The 20628-nt window shown below is 40.9% G+C and overlaps 1 long non-coding RNA gene across 1 annotated transcript in view; it reads left to right on the top strand.

The window, feature by feature from the left end:
* LOC119647160 overlaps positions 1–1926 on the top strand; it is a 42228-nt gene extending 40302 nt beyond the window's left edge. The window contains exon 3 of the long non-coding RNA XR_005248806.1: positions 1873–1926. This is a non-coding gene — a long non-coding RNA (uncharacterized LOC119647160). The remainder of the gene's footprint in view (positions 1–1872) is intronic.
* The last annotated feature ends 18702 nt before the right edge of the window (positions 1927–20628 follow it).

Below are 20628 nucleotides of genomic sequence, written 5' to 3'. Positions count from 1 at the left end.
GTTATATCAGCCCTATATTGGGACAGGGTATCGGCTAGCTGCTTATCAGCTTCATCTCTGTACAGGGAGCGCACGTTCCATGAGAAAATGCGCAAATCGTTATTCCTTTGTCGTTTTCGGGTCCGTCGTTTTAAAATCCGTCCTATCCGAGGCTCCTGTTGTGGCTTCGTAACAAGTTTGTTTTCCGTGTAGGGTTGTCAGCCCTACCCAACCCCCAACCTGGAGGACCAGTTGGTACAATTTGTCCCGTTTTTAGGCGCGGGAGACTCGCCTTCATCCTTCTCCGTCTGCAGCTTTTCATCAAGAAAGAGCTCCCAGCGGTCACCACGTGGAGGTGGAGATAGGGTTTGGTAGTAGAGCTGTTGGTGTTGGTTCAGCAGGCATTTCCCAGGTTTTATGATCCATCGTGGGTACCAATCCACGTTTCGCCCCGGGACCTATACTACCCTTTGACCACCCTACTATCGCATTGATAAATTCATCTAACGCATACTCAGACATTTGCACTTTACTCCGTGCACAAAAGCACATACGTAAATTAAAAACCGCTGGTAACCAGCTTTGGTTGGTTACTCTACCTCGAGTAATTGACACTGATATGCAAATAACTAAAAACAGCCAAAAAAGGAAAACTGAAAGGGTGCAAACAATTTACCTGAATTGCGAAACTGTGACCTTCTATAACTTTGTTAATAATAGATGGAATGCCTTCGAACTTTTCCGATTAATGTCCTGTATTATCGCTTACGCTGATGCCGAATTTTATTCTCCGATAAATTTCTAAAACACGGTAATATACTAATATTAACTTTATTTGTGCAGATATTGGATTGGGGTGTATTTTGAGATCTGGATGACTTGAGTACGAATTATATTGAAAATAAAGTAAATTGTCCATATTTTGAGCCAAAACCTGGACAGAGCTAAAATATTTTGATGGATTGAGGAAACCCTTAGTCTGCATCCACTTGATGTTAGATCGGATCAAATGCGGAGCAATTTACCCCACGGAGCCCTCGTTTCGGGCTTAACAACGTTGTCTTAAACAAAACCTTATTAAATTCGAGTCATTGTCTGTCTATCTGTTCGTCTGTCACCCGCACTTTTCTCAGAAACGACTGTATCAGTTGATACGAAATTTGGTAAGAAGGTTCAAGGGCGGTCCTCATATACCTAAAAATGGGTGCAACACTATTTTTCATTGAACATTTGACGACTCTGAGGCCACTAAATTGATCAAACTTCAGAAGTTGCAATGAGCTGCCCAAGTTCATTGTATAGACGATACTGGCATACCTGAAAGAGTATCCGAAGGGAGAACAGAAGGCTGAAGATCAGTAGAAAAACCTTGGATGGGCTGGACAGATTGTGTTGGTGAAGATAGCACGCCGCCGCTCGAATTTCGAAATTGGAGAACGCGATCAAGGAATCGAGATGGTTGTCGAAAGGGCATCCTGAAAGACAAGGTCGAAATGGGCTATAGAGCCTCAACAACGCCGAATTTCCACAACATTCCGCTTGGCAAGCCACCTCCTCCACAGTGGCAAAACGCTTTCCATTCACATTCCTTTTGAGTGTGGGGAACAAAAAGAAGTCACAGGGGGCTAGATCCGGTGAGTATGGGGGTGGACAATCGGTGTCATCGCGTTTTTGGTCAAAAATTGCTCCACGGAAAGGGCGGTGTGGGCCGGTGCGTTGTCATGATGGAAGAACCAGTCGCCTGTGCGCCGATACGTAAATACCCAACATTTCGTTCAAAATTCATTTCATTCATCAGGCTTATAGTAGCATTTTTAGTTTTTTTAAAACGTATATTTTGTTTCAACTTTTTAGTAATTTATTTACTAATTCCTATCTTTTTTTTTATTTCAGGTAAATTTCTGGATTACAATAAATACCTCATGAAGATAAGTATCGGAGTATTCGAGCAGAAGTAATGATTTATTCCCTTATGTCATGCTCATCGTAAATTCTGCTAAGCCTGAAATTTCGAAACTTCCCGTTGAGAATAAACATTTTTTTTATGACAAAGCTTGGCAATAACTCTTTTCGTACATCCAACATAAAAGCAGAAAAACCCAATAAATTCTCAATCCTACTGCAATAAGTGAAATACATGATAATCGGCTCTACATCTTGACTATTACCTTGTAAACGTCCGAGCAAGTTGACTTACCTTGAGATTGCCCATCCGCAAAAAAATGACAGTATAGGCAAATGAAGTTAAAACACGGCAAACGCTCGATGCCTTCATGTAATTATGAATATTATCTAATAATCGTAAATGATTAGGATACGCTGCCTTCGTGTGCCAAAGGTAGACTATGTATGAATTACAAGAAGAAAACTACTCGAGGAATTTCTTGCCCCGCAGTCTATGATTCAGAGGGCGAGCAATAAGACGAAAATGACCCTTTGCAGAGGAAGAAATTTTGGTATCGTTGGGGATGTGAATTATAGTCAAATATCGCTGTATTTGATAACCATTATGAACTGGCGCTAACGTTGAACCAGGTAACTTAATGCGGGAACTGAAACGTTGCCAAGGGCGAGTTCTCCATTACCATCCATTCAATCACCCTTAACTAAACTGTATACCGTACTTGTATTAAATAAACACTGTGTGATCAGCTTGCCAATCAAACCCACTTCCAATAAGTAGATAAATAACCAATTTTTCTTTGGATAATTATGTACTTCGTGATTTATTTCCTATTATTGGTATATAGAGGTATGGATATACCTACTCCCACCAATTATTTGCCTAACCCAATTTATTCAAAATCATCTCAATTCGAATATTCATACATTTTAATGAATCCTGATTTTTTTTTATCTTTGTATTCAAAAGCTAACTTGCTGATTCGAATCGTACTCCTAGTGGGAAAGATGATCTCTAAAAATATTAAAATAAGCACTGGTGATCCTAATTCTCCCACATTCCTTCTCTTTTACAAATCGATAGTCAATTTCGATATCTTTTCGCGGCCATCCATTCTTAATTAACGTGAACACAAGCATTATAGATACATTTCCATACTTTGGTTTTTCTCCCTAAAGTTCAATGTATAATATGTTCACTACGTAACTGCAGTTTTCAGTAATACCAGATAGTTTTATTGGCCGTACTTAACTAGTATCTGCAGTACAAGAAGTGCATTGGTACATTGGCTTGAAGATTTTACGAGGTTTAAATTTATGGAGTAAATGGTGTCACTGTTCGCTTTAATGGTGTTAACTAGGCAATTTACTTATTAAAGATATCGAGATTCGTAAGGTAATACCAGAGTTGCAGGATATAAGAACCAGTTCAATTTTATTGAGATGTTTGCAGAGTTTATTGAAGTTTATTTTAGGTTATTAATAAAGTGTTTCCAATATTCAAGGTTATCAGGATAAAGCATTCTGGCAGAACTTTGCTGAAGAGAGTGAGCGTTTTTTAACTAAATGAGGCATTTGAAACATGAAAATGTCCATTGTGGTGAGACCTGCATATTATAGAAATGAAATGTGACTGACTATTCCTCTAACTTTCTGATAGTGCCCGAATAAATTTCTAGTAAAAGATCTTTGTCGTCATAATTTTCATTTTCGACAGAATCCTAAAAATTAGCAGCTCAAATGTTGAACCATGGTTTACTAACAGATGTGGCTTTGGATTTAGAAATAGTGCAATGGAGACTTCTACAAAATTTTAATGGACCTAAGAAGATATCAACAATGTTTTATTACGGACTTTTCTGTAACTGAAAACATTTATAAAACGAAGAGAATTATTTGCAGCTAAAGGTCTTCGTCTGATTAAAACTACAATAAAGTCCGAGAGATATTCACGTCACGGTGACAGTTAGACTAATCAAAGTAAAGTTGAATTTATCACACTGCACCCTCCACTAAACTTTTAATTTAATGAATTTCGTATGAGAGAAACATGTGTCTAAAAAGCCTTTAAGATTCAAGGAAAAAGGTGCCTTGACTTTCATGAATCCATTGAAAAATACATACCTACGGAACATGATACTACTTGTGATTACTATTGGAAGTTTCAACACGAGTTGGAAACTAATTACTAGAGCATAAAATAACGTCCATTAATCTGTCTAAGACCTCAAATAGCAAGAATGAGCAAATTCAAAACGAAATACATTCTGCATGCTTCGACGGTCAGATTTTCTAAGCAATCTGAAGTGACAGATCAACATTTGAAACGATCTTTTCTCTGGTGATTTTTGATTATTCCGCTCGGGATCCTCCTGCATTCAAGTTAAGCATATGTTACTAATCACCATGAGACACTGCGAGCTTAGATCTTCGCTAAACCTACTCTTCACCGATTTCGAGAAAGTCTGCGATAGCGTGGGCAGGGAGTGTATCTGGAGTACTCTAACTCTCAGAGAAAATTATAACTATTAGCAGTGGGACATATGATGGCGCAAAATTTCACGTACTGCACCGAGGTAAAATCTCGGAGATTGTGAGGTCCATAGCAGAGCCCACCAGGGTTGCATCCTGTCACCCATATTATTTCTTCTTGTTGGTGATGTTCTTGATTCTGACTTGTCCGGAGGACGTGGGTCAATTCCATGGACTATGGCATCTTTCCTCAAACAATTCGACTAAGCTGATGACATCTGCTTGCTCTCTCACCAAGTCATAGATCTTGGCTAAATGGCGCTGGATTTCGACAGAGAGGCAAGTATAATTGCACTGAAGGTAAACATCAATAAAACCAAGGTTTTCAGCCTGCATTAATGGGCCAAGCATCGAAAATGTCTACCAATTTGTATATCTAGCAAGCGAGGTTTCTGCCGACGGTGGCATCAAATTGGATGTTGCACGATGCATTAACAGTACTAGATCCACATTCGTTGTCTTGTCTTAAATCTACAGATGCAATTATCATAACAGCTAGATCAAGTTGAGATTGTTCTGTGCTAGTATTCTTTCTGTGCTGCTATATGGGAGTAGCACAGGGAAATTGAACTTCACTGTTATCTAAAAGCTCCAAGCTTTCGTCGCTACCTGTCATGTCATCGGAATCTGCTGGCCTGCCACTGTCTCATATAAAGAACTTGGTCGGCGCACAGGCCTGATATTCGTATGCACTGTGATTGGAGGACAGAAGTGGAGTGGATAGGTCACACTTTAACATGGGGCGACAATTGGATTGCGGGCGACGCCATGCAGTGGAGTCCATTCTCCCTAGATGAGCTACCAGTTCAGTATACTCTGCCCAGATGGCCTACGGTGGGTCGCCCCAGGGGCATTTGGCGCAGAGCAGTAGAGGAAGAGTGCGAGCATCTCCGGAAGCACTGGTGGGGGATCTAAAATGCATTTTAAGTAACTGCGAGAGCTGGCCCGTAGGTGTGATCGACGCGGTATACCCTACCAAAGATTGAATGGCAACTATATATATCTGATTATTGATGGAATTCTAAGTGACAATACACCTGATTATAAAGCAAATTCAATTATCAGTAACAACATTCCAGTAACTTCTCTGCCTATTTGTTTATTTATTCAACTTAGATTCTTGGACGGCACGATGGTTGAGGGGATAGAGCGTCAGTCTCTCAATCTCGCGGCTCTGGGTTCCAATCCAAGTCGCCATAATCTAACTGTGCGGATGCCCTATACTCCACCACGGAGTCGAAGGTTATTCCAGTATTAAAATTTCAGCACTCCTGGTAGGATTGGAAAAACCCTCTCCAAATATATGTAGCATTTTAAAGAAGGTAAAATTTTACAGGTTTGAATGATTGAATGCGGATCGCAAATCTACTAGACAACCGACTAAAAGGTGTAAAGGGCAGACATTTTATGAACAATGCTCTCATTTCCGAAACGGAAAAGTAGTGGCTGCCGGTTTTCTTCAAAGCAGAAGCAACTCATCAGATGTGTCCACACCTCTTCCCTTGAATCACCACTATCGAAAGTGCTAGTTAGGTGTTGGTTATATGATTGCCATTACCCCCATAAAAGGAACACAGTGTTTATACTACTGCCATTATGAGTTCACCAAAAGCAACTTCAACTCTTCCAGAGACTCTTTCACTTCTCCTCTACTATTCTACACTACGTGTTTCTAGTGCCACCCATTCGTTGTTAATTTCCAATAATGAAATTCATGTAGTTATATCCCCTTCTTAAATCTGACCTATCCAATGCCATTTCTGAGAGAATATTGGCACTAGCAGAGACGTAGAGAGAAAATTCAGCGTTAAAATAATGCGCAAAACCGGGTCCGGGGTGATAAATATATAGGCCTGAGGTAAAAATTATATGGAATCCTATATTATCCTTTTCTATGTAAAATTCCTATTCCCGGCCCCGGAGATAACTCCGACACCCCTCTCCTCATGCCTGGGCATGAAACAATCTTGATGTTGGCGTTGAAGTATTTGCATTCCAGATTTTGGAAAAAATGTTAATGCACCGGGTAACAATGAATTTGGTATCACTCTCGGCAGAATCGACGCACTGAGACTGAAAAATTGACTTGAAATTAATTAACATTGATGCAGATAAGGAGAATGCGACGATCAGTCAGACTAAAAGCGTTGGTTTTGTTAATGTTCATCTGTAGTCTGATTCTGCCTGCATCAGAGAGCCAGAATTATTGGGCCAAGGTCCAGTTTCAAGTTTTCAATTTTATTCGGGCTTAGTCTCCAAAGAATAAAAACACTTTAGTTGTTTTTTTTTCTAAGACGGGACTGAATTTAATAATTGTATGTTTGCATTTCAGGCAGCAGTTGCGCCCTTCTTCAGTATACATTTAACTGCTTATATTGGATCTGCCTTCTGGTATTTATATGTGCCCTTGCTCCTGTATCCATTAGTTACTGGGTGATATTTTCCGTATCATGGTTTAATCCATTTCCTTTTGGTTCACGTCCAGAGATGTGCTCTCGCGTGCTCTCCCTTGGCCATTTTGCCTTGCCCTAGTTTTATTGGTTTTGGTGCACAGGGGAGAGCATGCCAGAGAAGCGTACCCTGGATCGTCTCGCATGTTGCTGAGGTCTATCCTATAGAACATGTCTTGGAATGCTATCTCATCCGAAGCCTCTTCCTGTTTCGAGTGCTGTTAACATCTTTTGGGTTCTATGATCGCATCGCATGGCACAGATGTACCTTTATTAGTAGATAGTGGAGTAAAGGTTTGAACAAATTCAACGTTCACTGTTCACTCTTTGCCATAACAAACAATTGAATCCACTTAATTTCACCAGTTCCTTCTGCAATCGTTCCTGGAGTACCATGTAAATATCACTAGCACAGCTTATCCAGTCAAGGCTACATCTGGTCCTGAGGTAGCGAAAGTGGCTTCAGATATCGATACATTCTGCAACGTGTGAAAAAGTATTTATCATCATATGAGCTCTCTTGAAAGTAACTGTCCCATCCGCCGACTCAGGTTATTATTGGAGATTTTCTCAGAACAGGGTACATCGATGATCGATCGGAGGCATGAAGACTTTGAGCTTTCTAGTAGCAGTAATAGTATCTGTGTTACTCCCATTTAACAGCAGAAGTAGAACATTGACGCAGAACAACCGCAACTTGATGTTGGTGTTGAGATATTTACATTTTCAAATTTTAGACAAAACAGAAAAGCGGACCTAGCCCTTTTGTACGCAAAGTCAGATCAAGCTCGGGATTAAAGTTAGCAGAAACGACGCTAGGAAGACAACGATGACCAGTCAGATGGGGAGTCTTAGCTTTGTTGAAGTTTATCTTCAGTCCAATCTTATCTGCCTCCCCTTACAGATCTAGAGCTATTTGGCAGGCCAAATGTCAGAAGCCTAATTGAGGTGTTTGACGAGCGGAGTAATGGTCTATTGAAGTAATCTACGTCCTCCGAATAAGACAGCATGGAAAACGTTACGAATAACAAAAACGACTAGCTTAAGTAACTAGTCGCACTCCTCTTTGAACTTCAAATTACTCTGAAATGTTACTTGTGACATTTTTTGCCCTGATAATAGCTGTAAACATTTCCAGAATGCCCCCCGGTGTAAATCATTCTATAATAGATGCACTCTCTATGTACGCAGTTAAAGGCTTTATCAAAACTGATGAAGAGCAGCTCTGCACTGCGCTATAGTTCCAACCCTGCACTATTGAAGTATTCTTCATCTTGGGCCTGGAATCTCGTATTTAATAATCTATCTGACACCGGTTCCCAGGATAAAAGAACGCCTAGCGATGTGTCAAAAATGAACCGGAGATTGGATTCATGCAATCATAAATCATTGACGAATGCAAAAGGTTTTAGCAGAAGGATCAGTCTGATGTTGGGGTATATGTGTGTATGTATGTATGTAGGGAGTACTTTGAATAAATTCCACAATCCTCGACTGGCAGGCGTACCACCACTTCGGCGGGACGTTAACTTTCCTTCCTAATAGAAAGTATAACTAGTTCGGGTGGTGTCGTCTCAAAAATTCAATAATCACAATAGAAGGAATTATTGTTCGACATAGAAGTAAGAAAACACATTTTTGAAAATTTTGGAGAGAAAATGAAAGTGCACGTGTAACATAGCAGGGAACGAGATCTAGTTCGAATAATTTTGAAGTCGATCTGAGCTATTTTCACGAGTTTTAGCTTAATGAAACTTATCTTTTTTAGGGTTACATTTGCTATCATTCCAACTTCAGAGTTGTTATTAGCCCCTCACGATACATACATGTCAGTAGCTTGGCGCTTAAGTAAGTAAAACCAAAGTGGGCCAAGCGAAGATCCATACTCTGCACATTGCACCATAAAGGGCCACTGGATGTTGTTGTGATGAGCGCAAAAACTCCAGGTTGTAGAAAGCCTACGACGAAGCTTCCAAGATGCTCCTTTACGCCTTCCAAGATCATTTTAGCTTTTAATTACCCTTGCGACAGTCGGAAGCATACAAACGCTACTCCGAAATCGCGCCAATTTTGATATACTTCACCGCTTTTGCCACCACTAGCAGCAATTTTCGGGGTTCTTAGTCCTTAGCTTTCATTTATTCATTTTCAGACTGCAAAGTGCTTATCCTTCGTGTAGCGAGGAAAATTTTGTACTTCTTAATGGCAGTCAGATTTCCAAGGCAACTCATGCGAAATTTTCGAAGGTAGACTCTCCGATAGTAGACGCAGATGCATCCCACAAAAATGTCGATGTACTTTTCAAGGCTTGCTTTTACGAATACCCCTTTTGTTCCGCAAATATAGGCAGGTCCTGCAACTTGGTCTCCGCCAGCTAACTGGTTTGATTGAATGTTCGTTGGCAATTAAAAATCCAAGATTATTTCAGTCATCCAAGCTATAGACTTTGATTATATGCTCATAATCGGAACTCATCTTAGATTGCTCAGAATAAGTTTAACGCCCCTTGTAGGCGGCCTCATTAGGACTGTATGGAATTTCTCATAGAAAACTTCCTTCTCCTATATATCTGAAGTCTCTGTTGGTTCATAGCACTTACTACCGAGACTAGTTAACATACGGTTTCAAAACCGTTAGTAGAGAATGGCACCCATATATATACGGTTGTAATTCACCACTTGGTGAGGTATAACTCGTCAACCACTGCTACGCGCCATCGTTCGCGGTGACCTGAAATGTACTTCAGAACTCCCTACGACTTCCAGAGACGCTTGCATTACTCCCACCCATGGGCCACCTTAGAAGAGTTGATTCCACTGCATGGCATAGCCTGCAATACCTGTGTTACCTATCCGCTGCCACTTCCGTCTTTCGATCACATGGCATACGAATGCCAAGTCTGTGCGCCGACCAAGTCCAATAGTCCGAATAGTCCACAGTTGATCTTAGTGTTGAGATAACTGCATTTTTAGATTTCCGTCTTCAGAAATAACCAAGAGTGGGATGACCTGTAAGACTGAGAACCTTGGTTTTGTTGATGCTTGTGCTCAGTGCAACTCTACTTGCCTCTCTTTCTAAGTCTGGAGCTATTTGAACAAGGTCCAAGACCCACTGGACGTTTTCCAGAATCAATTGTTGCTCTGAGATTGGCTAGTAGTTTTTCCGGGATATCTCTCTTGCATGGAGCACTTCCGATATATTCTCTGTTCACGATATCGAATTCTTTCTCAAAATCGGTGGAGAGCAGGTGCCGCGAAGATCTAAACTCCGCGCACTATTCCAAAATGATGCATACGGTCCATGTAGGAGGATCCCAAGCGAAAACCGGCCTGCTGTCTGTCGAACAAGTTTTTGAGAAACTCTTTGATACGTCGAAGCATTATTTTTGCTGTTATCTTAGCAACGGCAGGGAGCACGCAGATATCCCTTCAATTGTCGCATTCAAAACGGGTCCACCTCTTCAGAATCTTGACGATCATCCTTCTTTCACTTTTTGGAAAAGGTCTCGAATTCCCAAGATATTCCTACGAGTGGAAACAGCAGATCTGCAGTGACTGCAGATGCAGCGATAAATAGCTCTGCAGGGAGATCATCAAGCTCAGCGGCTTTACTCCGTTTGAGTCCATTGGTGACCGAAATGATTTCTTTTCTGCTTAGAGGAATGATCTATACCCGCATGTTATGATGACTAGCCATTTCACAGAGAGAACCTTACCGGATGTGATATGACTAAAAACCGTAGTAAAGTGTTCTCTCCACCACTTCTGTCGTTTGTCGTCGTATATGAAAAGCCTACACACGACCATCGAAACATTTGCAGACACGTACATTCGGTATATAGTTTTCAAAAGATTGCGATTTGAGACATGCTCCGGTTCCCTGACCAGCGCAATAGCAAATTCACTCTTGCCACGGCGTGTACTACGCTGAACTTGTCAGTATTTCGCTCGGTATCGTAGTTCATGCACGTTACGCCTGCCATCTCTCGCAGCAGTATGGCCTTTCACCCCTTGATTCGATTGGATGATTCTGCAGTTAGCCTGATCTGACGGGACGGGGCTGTATAGCACCCGAGAAAAGAGCATTTTCGATGGCAACTCAATGCTCATCGATATTCTCAAGCCGGTTACTCAATATATCTACCATGCGGTCAGGAAGATAGCTTCCGCACTGTCGAGCGACAACTAGGTCATACAGAAGAACGTTGCAACTCCCCAACCTTACGAGGGGTGGCGGACACAACACACAAGCGAACGTAATCGACCTCTTGTTACGCACATCCCAGAAACAACTCTTGAATCTACTGCTGATCGCGAAGTAGTCTATCTGATTGCCCGTACGCTGTCGGCCACTTCAAACCCAACTGACCCTGTGACAAGCTCGGTGCTCGAACAATGTGCCACCAATGACGAGGCGTTGGAAGTTGGAGGAATCCACGAACGCCCCTCCATTACGGTTGCGGTCGCCAAGACCATGGTTTCCTATCACCTTGGCATTCAGATCACTCATCACGATCACAATATCACCTTTAGGAAACCTCTTGCAGTTCGAACTCTGTTAGAAACCGGCTCCTAGGCCAAAAAAGCACGCCTCGTGGTAGCCGCCAGCAGCAACCCGACACCGGATTCGCGTATGCTTCCACTTGGTTTTCCAGAGTACAAAAGCACATTACCATAAGTATGGCACGAGGGAGAGGAGTACTCTCTAGAGTCCCACCATCTTACTTTGCTTAGGCCCGGAATGTTCAGCTTATATTGCTGAAATTCCCGCTCAAGTTGAAAAAAGCAGGCATTCTGAGGACCCTCGCTACCGTTATCGATGAGCGTGCGCATATTCCAGAAACCAATCATGATCTCCTTTCGATAGCTAAAGGGGTAGGTAAGCCCATATCCTAAACATTGTTGACGTTTTGGTAGTAATAAAGTTTCAATATTTGCAGTTTGCTAACCCACAAATTTCCATTCCTTTTAGTCGCCTCTTACGATAAGCTGAGAACGCTTTAAGTATATTATTAAGCCTCAACACACAGGGCGGATGCTCACATGGGTGTCGTTATTTTATTTCAGTTAGACCCGGATATATAACTGATATCACTGAGCAATAAATAGATTTATGTTGTTTTTATTAGTTGAATCTTATATCCTTATTTAATCAGCAACAAATTGACATGTCTAATTGTGTTGACAGTGTAGCAGTAAGAAACCAAATATAATAAATATTATTTAGTGAGTCCCCACATTAATAATAATAATAATCGTTGGCGCAACAATCCATGTTGGATCAGGGCCTTCAAGTGTGTTAGAGCACTTCATTCAAGACCGTAACGGTACACTAGGAGGCAATGTAGTCAGCATTGCGCTCGCCCGAGATTATTACTCTTTATATTGAGCACGTAGGCTATTTTTCGAATCTGGGAAACACAGCAGCATCGACGTCGTGTGTGAACTAAAAGTAATCTCTAAGTAACCTCAACTGCTGAATTATAGCTAGGTTGAAATTTCCTCTAAATAATAGGTAAATTCTGGGACAAAGCGGTCCGCCTTTGACTTGAAACGTCTTTTCGCAAACTTCAAAATTAATTTTAATATTATAGTCTAGCCCATATTTGAGGTCAAGATCTTCCTGGCTGTTCAACCCACCTGGATCTAAATTTGATACGGTATTCTCATCATTCGAAAATATTTGTTGTTTTTAGTTATTCTGCTTTTGATTTACCAGTTTATCATGAATCATTATCAAATTAATCTTCTCAGGCTCAGGTATGCTATAATATGACATTTTCCATGGTACTTTATCCAATGGACGGGATCCAATCTCAACGAATTTATGTTTATTTTATGACTCAATTATATGGATTTCAAAAGTCTTAAAAATAAAATATACTTCCCTAGGAGAAAGGCTCTGCAACTTCCACATCATATACCACGCAAAAGTATCCCAAAACAATCTTAATAAAATCTCCGACAAAGTCAAGGCCAAATCATCAAATATCATATTGGATTCTTTTAAAGATTTCCCGTACCTCATCCATTCCTATCCATGATTGGTATCGCGCAAAACAAATTAATTTGCCATGCGATTATCCACTTAGAACCGGCATAAAATTGTATACGTATAATCACGGTTGCTGAAATCGATGCATGGTATCTAGTGAATAAGAAATAGTCATAAAAGATACTCATGTAAACATTTTAGATACACACATATGATGAGAATACCTCGTCGTATTTGATAATGGAAATATTTTGAAATCCCTAATGCTAAACGGGGTGCGAGATCGACACTCTTTGCAGGTCATTTTTTTCCTTTATATATTTTTATTCTTCTTTATGGGGTTTTTAAAGCAGTTGTGTACATATGAATATAAATTTTACATTTTATATGACAATAATAATGTCTTGTTTTTTCAAAATCAGCAGAAAACTTTTTTCGTCTTATTAATACTTTTATTGATGTTAATATTGATTGAAACATAATATGTAAGATTTCGTAGGTAGACTTGTATTGAGAACGGGTTTCGGGATATTTATAGGACGCATACCACAAAGACTTTATACTAATCCCCCCAAAAATGGGCGAACTTGAAAATAAGAAGACCAAAACAGTAACTAAATGTGATATCAAAACGGCCATAAACGTTATGTACTGGAAGCAAGCTATGAAATAGAATATGAGATTTGTGAAATTCAATACGTTTTCAGAAAGCCATAATGGAAGTGTATCGATATCAAAATGGCGCAAAAATCACACTGTATTTTAGGGGATAGATCTGGAAGAATCATGACGGAAAGTTACTTAGGAAGGTATCAGAAATGGAGACACCCAATCGAAAGTTCCAATGCAAATCGAATTTGAAAACCAATACTATCTTCTTCACGTTTCTTCAATGTATTATAAGTAATTTACCTTCACCAGCTTTTTCATGAAAATCGGATATACACTATCCCAGAATTTAAATGCAGTTTCAGAAAAGTTAACGTCGGAACTGGTTGGAGTTTTTTTTGGAGCTAGGTTAGGACGAGACGCAATGACGTATCTTATTCGTTTGGATCCAGGTAATAAATTATGTGGCAAAAACTTGAAAAGCTCTGACAGATCATCAGAATTCGAACTAAGAAGCGGCAGTTCTTATTCGTCGATCATTGGTGTAGAACCACCATTGAAACAACATAATCGATTACAAGCCAAAGCTCCTCTATTTATTTTGCGATTGATTGCCATATGTGAATCAATTTGAAAGATCATCATTCAAAAGTTAATGATTCATAAGGAAAGGGAAATTGGTGGGAAATATCCTCAGAAGCGGAAACAACTGATGCTACCAATTCATCTTTATAAAATTTGCAGAGCATTATCTACTCACTCTCTTTATTTTAGTTGTTAAAATTTACAAATTCCACTGTTGTTGTTTCCCGCGACGTTATCAAAGTTCCATTTTTCCATGAGATGACTCACGATATCTCACATAGCACTGATGCTTCCTGTTTGATATCATGTAATTTGCTATAAAATGGAGCAATTATAATCTACTAAAGAGAATCCGGTTAGTACCATTTAGTAGAGAACTTTATACTAGCCGGAATGCAACTGCCAACATGTTTCCATATGCAGACGAGATATTGTAGATGAAAACCCTTTGGGGGATTTACCTTACGTTTTGATGTAAAAAAGGTAGTGTCGTGGTGGAGTTAGAAAAGTTATTGTATCACTATCTTTCGCAAAATAAAAATGTTTCGATCCAGAAATCGGCCTAGGGCAGGCCGATTAAATCGGAACAGCATACACACATTCTTGTTTCCGCCTTTTAGGGTTCATGAAACAGCCATAAACCAACTCATCTGGAAGAAGTGGATGACATTCAATAAATAATAGATAGTAATTATTTGATACAAATTTCATAAGAAGATAAGAATTTGCTTTCTTTTACACCCCGTGGCCATCAAATAATTGTCAACAAACAGTGGATGTTTCAGCTAGTCTTCCTCTGCGATAAATGTCTTCCATTCTTTTCAAGAACGTCTTTTTGATGCTGATCATTGCCTTAATAGTGAGAATGAATTGAAGTTTGAATTTGAATATTTGAAGAAGCTATCAGCGCTAAGTACTATAGATAACACTATTTAAATCTTTTAATTGCACATTGTTGGTATTTAAGGTAGGAATTATACCGAAGGCCGACCTCTTTCCAGTGATATATAATCGCATCTTTTGCCCAACTCTTCCCTCTTTCTACAACCAGTTCCAAACCCTTGACCTGCATCATCATCATTAACGGCGCAACAACCGGCACCCGCTTAATAAGGCACTCCAGACATCCTGGTTTTGCCCCGAGGTACACCAATTCGATATCCCTGAAAACTGTGTGCCGTTCCTCGATCTCAGGCAGGGTGTGCCTCGCCATTTTTTCTACCAAAGATATTGCCATTATAGACTTTCCGGGCTGGATCATCCATATTCATACGGATTAAGTGACCCGCCCATCGCAACCTATTGAGCCCGATTTTATCAACAACCTGACGGTCATGGTATCGCTCATAGATTTCGTCGTTATATAGGCTACGGAATCCTCTATCCTCATGTATGCGGCCAAAATTCATCGGAGGATTATTCTCTTGAACGCGGCCAAGAGTTCGCAATTCTTCTCGCTAAGAACTCAAGTCTCCGAGGAATACATGAGGACTGGCAAGATCATTGTCTTGTACAGTAAGAGCTTTGACCCAATGGTGAGACGTTTCGAGTGAAACAGTTTTTGTAAGCTGAAATAGGCGCTGTTGGCTGCGAACAACTGTGCGCAGATTTCATCGTCGTAGCTGTTATCGGTTGTGATTGAGAAATTTTCAACGGTCTCAAAGTTGTATTCTCCTATCTTCATTGTTTTCGTTTGGGCAGTACGATTTGATGTTGTTGGTTCTTTTGGTTTTGACGCTGACGTTGCCACCATAATGCGCCGTCTGCTCGATTTGAATGAAGGTAGGCTCGGGTTGTTCTGTCCATGATGTCAATATCGTCATCGTAGGCCATTATTTGGGTGGACTTAAAGAGGATGGTGCCTCTCGCATTTACATCGGCATTTCGAACCACTTTCTCTAGAGCCAGCTTGAAGAGAACGTATGATAGGGCATCCCCTTCTCGTAGACCGTTGTTGATTTTGAATGGTCTCGAGAGTGATCCTGCTGCTTTTATCTGGCCTCGCACATTGGTCATGGTCAGTCTAGTCAGTCTTATCAATTTCGTTTGGATACCGAATTCTCTCATGGCGGTGCACAGTTTTACCCTGGCTATGCTGTCATCGTAATGTATTAATCGAGAAGTCTCGGTGAAAAAAGTTGTACACCAAAATTTCGAAAGTATAAGGACTCCTCTGACAATTAAGATAGCACCGCACTATTCAGGGTAACAGATGGGACTCACAGTTAAAATCTTTCCATAAAACGTGGTGCCGATAAGTGTGAGTGCTTCTGAACACGAAGGTGGTCTGAAAAATTTCCAACCGAACAATGATACAAAACATTTTTTTTTTTTAATTTATTTTTATTTTTCTACATAGTCCTCTTCTTCTTCTTTTTCTTCAGCCTTTTTCCCACTCAAGCGGGGTCGCCTCGTCGTGATCGGTTTCGCCATTTGGCTCTATCGAATACCTGACCTGGGTGAAATCTCGAGGCTTAAATCCCCGTCCAGCGTATCAAGCCACCGTTGTTTCCGCCTGCCTTTTCGTCGTTTACCATCGACTTCGATGTTCAGACCAATCTTGGCAAGTGAATACTCGTTTGCACAAATACCATTGAAGACGCCTCTCTCGAAATTTTTCGACGATCGGTGAAACCCGATAACGATCACTGATATCCTCATTTCGGATGTGATCAAACCGTGTCACGCCATTAGTCCAACACAACATCTTCGTCTGCATTACCCCAGGACACCGTTCATTGTCTTTTATAATTTGCCAACACTCAGAACCATAGAGAGCGACCGAACGGACGACATTGTGTTAAATTTTAGATTTGAGACGTTCGTTGATACGTCGATCACAAAGAACACCATTTGTGGAACGGCACTTCATCTAGGTTGCATTATTGCGTGAAGCAATTTCATAACGCAGTTTTCCATTGGCTGATAGCGTTAACCCGAGGTAATTAAATCGTGCCGTTCTAGGCTGATCACTGCCACTGACCGTGGTTGTGCCTGTTTCATGGGGATCGGTCGACAAAAATTCAGTTTTGTTTAGATTCAATCTAAGACGGTGTTGCATGATGCATTGTGTAGGGCGCTGGACGTTGGATATCCCGTGTGACGGTGTCCATAACAAGAACAAAGAGAAGTGGTGAGAGGCCGCTTCCTTGATGAACACCAACAGAGACACGAAGAGGTTTTGATACACCCGCCGTGCTTCGAACTTTACTTTTCGGTTCGTGATAGAGCAATTGAACCCAGCGCATGAGTTTTGTCGTAAAGCATGCCAGATAAGTTCGTGTGGCACACGGTCAAACTCTTTCTATGGAAAATAATTGCTGGCCTGCTCACTTGAAGAAAATCTTTGTCCTCCGAGCGCAATCGTTAGATTCGGGAAGAAAAAGATGTCGATTGGGGTTAGATCTGGTGAATATGGAGGATGGTCAAGCAGCTAAAACGATAATTTGTGGATTTTCGCCATGGTAACCACAGAGGTGTGATGCAGCGCATTGTCCTGGTGAAACAGAATTGTTTTCCGCAATTTCTGCCTTTAGCTTTTCGAGTAATGATACGTAGTCTGCTCTTGTAATGGATTTTGCTGTTTGAAGATGATCGGTTAAGATAACTCCATGACTATCCCCTATCAGTAGTTCCAGTTTTTGGATGCCCTGAACTTGCATTCTATGCCAAGCTTACATGGTGACTTTTGAATTCAGCTGCCCAAAACTTCACAATGGTAAATGATGATGCAGAGTCTGGGTGCACAGCGTCCAACTCATCTTTGATTTGCATAGTCGTACTGCCTTTCAAAAACAAATATTTAATGACAGCTCGATACTCGATTTTTCCATTTTCATAAAAATACTCATTTCATCACTCAAACGATTGTCAAACAACACCTGGGGGTCTAAAATGGCTGAAATTTTGGTGAGTATCTGTCAAAAGATGCGCAACCACCTTCCCTAGCTTTTATTGATTAGTGCTGCCATCTTCAAGGTTGAGGTCGGAAACTTTTCAGAGCACCCTCGGAAATCGCTTGTGATACTCAGTCGGGCAGAGAACAGACAATAAACCGATTTGAATTAAGATTTTGTTTTACATTAAACCATAATCATATGTTTAGTTTATTCGACAATACAGTTAGGGGGCACTTGGTCCAATAAGATATTCAGTGTTTGTCCAAATTGTTAGCTTTCGTGGTGCGGGGTATACCTTCATGCTTGAGAGATGAAAGAAACAGTGTCTCGTGTGTTGTGAATGGATATGTTGACTACTGTGATTACAGTTTGCTGAAAGCAGGCTGGCTGTTTGGTCTAATGTACCGGAGGATCATAGCTATATCCTTCGCAGATGGATCAGTGTCAATGTTGACGAACATTTGTGGTAACTATTAGAATGAACTCTTGATCGAATACGTTTTTCAAGTCTCGTTTATAATCTTCTTATTGGTTTGTAGGCTGACAACCTCAATAGTAGGTAAGAATTGTTAAAATTTTTTTCTATATTCGAACTAAGTTACTCACGAAGGAGTTAAGGACTTTCCCGGGTTATCCATTTTGTTCACATTTGTGTATTCCATTTTACAATGTTACTATAGTGTGGTCAAAGAAACTACTAACTGGAGTGGATCCATCATCATTATCCTTTCGCATACATTGGTTTTCAATATGTTTTTTGCTAAAGCGCTTGCGTGGTTACCCGTGACATTTCCTACCTTTACTGGCTAGGCTGCCTTCCGTACAAACTTCTTGATATTTGTTTCCCAATTTAATGATGCTTTGAATGCATAAGTAAATATTAAACTAATTCGAACCGAGCTATAATTCTGTTCTAGATGATTGATGTGGTAGAGGTCCACTTGTGGATCTACTTCTTCCTCCAGCTTTTGTCCCGTTTCGAGAAAGCACCATTGTAAAGTGTTCTTTATACTTTATTGTAAATGCGTGATTTCGGCTATTTAACAAGTTCTAAATTGCAAACTTTGTAAATTAAATATCAGAATGGGGAAAGAGCAGGTTATTATATATATGAAAATGTGATGGGACTCTATTGGAGTATTATGAAGTTAGAGGTGAATAATACATTTTTTGGGTAGGTAGGTGAAATGCATGTATACACAAAGGGTCAGATTCTTCTCTCAGACAAACTACTCCCTAAAACACTCCCCTGGTGCGTTTAGGACTCTAGCCTGGGACTGTTGTATCCGTCATTCTTGGCTTGATGAGGTTCTCAATCTCAATACTAAGTGGACGGTACTCTGTCGCTCTGCTTAGCAGCACAAGCATTGCAACCTTCAAGCGGAAGAGAAAAACAACCGAATATTGAATTGTGTTGATTCTGAGGCAGAGTTTCTTTCTTCCTCTCTTATGTTCTACGGATTAAAGAGTTAGTTCATCTGGGCTGTTACACACCGAGCAATTGCCCAAAGACTGAGGCAGTTGCTTTGTGGATTTGCAATTTCAGCTATCCACCATTACACAGGCAACTTCATGAGACGGCGTCTCCTTTTGGGCACCGATGCATTCCAAACCGCGGTGGTGAGGCTAACTGCTGAATATAATAGCAGTTGTAGCACTTCTGTTCACGTCTGGGTCTTCTCGCTTATTTACTCCTCTTGGACGACTTTTAGCAAATTTCAACGATATTTCATTTGGTGGGTTTTGATAGGACATTAGAGCAAGATGCCAGGAGCTGTTTCTCACTTCTAAGGAGGAGGACTGGAGTCTTCTAGTACTCTCCATTATCGCACCGCTTACATTAAGGACAAGGATAGTGCCCTCGAAACCAGGGCGTCGAAATGTCAGCGTGCTAGTAATATTTAAGACAATATATCCTGCAATGGCGGCTATCTCCAAAATTTGTGTGCCCTGAGAATCTGACTGAGGGATATCCAATTCCAGGGCTCTGACGTTTAAGTCTCCTCCGCTTTGACTCTCGTTCTCCAGGATAGTGGGACTATTCCGAAAAGCGGACATAGATTCGTTTGGTTTGAGGCAAATGGCGAAAGAAGTTATTTCCGCACATCGAACCTAAACGAAGCCATCTCTTTACCAAGGACCTTTAGTAAGATTACTTTTTTCTCGACAGCTCCTATAATCGATGTGTCTTTTCGACTTTTATCGGCACTTAGGCGCCTTCACGCTTCACTCCACGAAACAACGCATTGCGCACAAATGATGGCGACTTGATTGACGACAATTCGATATTCTAAACTGAGGCCGAGCCGAATTACGAGGAATTAGTGGAAATTACTCCCACGATGCGTGGGTTCTGGGTGACGGCCGGAGCCGAAGAGACCGGTTGTTTTCCATGCGGTCCCTCTGTCTCCAAGCAACGGAGCCTTTTCACCGCTGGCTCTCACTCCTGTGGCGAGTTCTAAAAAGGCACGGAGAGCGCCGACGGCGTCATCTATCCGTTTGCATTAACAACATTGGAAATAAAGTTGTTAATCCTGCTGCGCCACATCACTCCACCCTCAAATGAAACCTAGGGGTTTCAGCGACCGAACCCGGAACTGCGTTCTCCGTTATTCCGCGAAGCGAACGCACACGGGCTTCAGCCTGGATAGGGAGATCGTCTTTTTGTCTCCTCCGAT

The sequence above is a fragment of the Hermetia illucens genome, chromosome 1 (assembly GCF_905115235.1).
Source record: "Hermetia illucens chromosome 1, iHerIll2.2.curated.20191125, whole genome shotgun sequence".
Taxonomy (NCBI): domain Eukaryota; kingdom Metazoa; phylum Arthropoda; class Insecta; order Diptera; family Stratiomyidae; genus Hermetia; species Hermetia illucens.
The sequence above is the reverse complement of the archived record's forward strand: the minus strand, read 5'-3'. Positions and strand labels throughout refer to the sequence as shown.